Here is a 909-nt window from a genome sequence, read left to right on the forward strand (position 1 = left end):
TTGTATTTTTAGTAAAGATGGGGTTTCACCGTATTGGCCAGGCTGGTCCCGAACTCCTGATCTCAAGTGATCTGCCCACCTCAGCCTCCCAAAGTGCTGAGATTACAGGCGTGAGCCACTGTGCCCAGCCGGTTTTGATTTTTAGATCCTACAAATAAGTGTGAATATGCTATGTTTGTCTTTCTGTACCTGGATTATTTCACTTAACATAATGATCTCCAATTCCATCCATGTTATTACAAATGACAGGATCTCATTCTTTTCTTATGGCTTAATAGTGTTCCATTTTGTATGTATACCACATTTTCTTTATTCATTTACCTGTTGGTGGACACTTAGGTTGCTTCCAAATCTCAGCTATTGTGAACAGTGCTGCAATAAACATAGGAGTGCAGATATCTCTTCAACATACTGATTTTCTTTCTTTTAGAAATATACCCAGGAGCAGTATTGGTGGATCATACGGTAGCTCTGTTTTTAGTTTTTTGAGGAACCTAAGTGTTCTGTATAGTGGTTATACTAATTTACATTCCTGCCAACAGTGTACAAAGGTTCCCTTTTCTCCACAACCTTGCCAGCATTTGTTATTGTCTGTCGTTTGGATATAAGCCATTTTAACTGGTGTGGGATGATACCTCATTGTAGTTTTGATTTGCATTTCTCTGATGATCACTGATGTTGAGCACCTTTTCATGCGCTTGTTTGCCATTTGTATGTCTTCTTTTGAGAAATGTCTATTCAGATCTTTTGCCCATGTTTTAACTGGATTATTAGATTTTCTCCTATAGAGTTGTTTGAGCTCCTTATATACGCTAGTTATTAATCTCTTGTCAGGTGGGTAGTTTGCCAAAATTTCTCCCATTCTGTGTGTTGTCTCTTCATTTTGTGATTGTTTCCTTTGCTGTGCAG

This window comes from Mandrillus leucophaeus, unplaced genomic scaffold, assembly GCF_000951045.1.
Source record: "Mandrillus leucophaeus isolate KB7577 unplaced genomic scaffold, Mleu.le_1.0 Scaffold809, whole genome shotgun sequence".
In the NCBI taxonomy this organism is placed as follows: Eukaryota; Metazoa; Chordata; class Mammalia; order Primates; family Cercopithecidae; genus Mandrillus; species Mandrillus leucophaeus.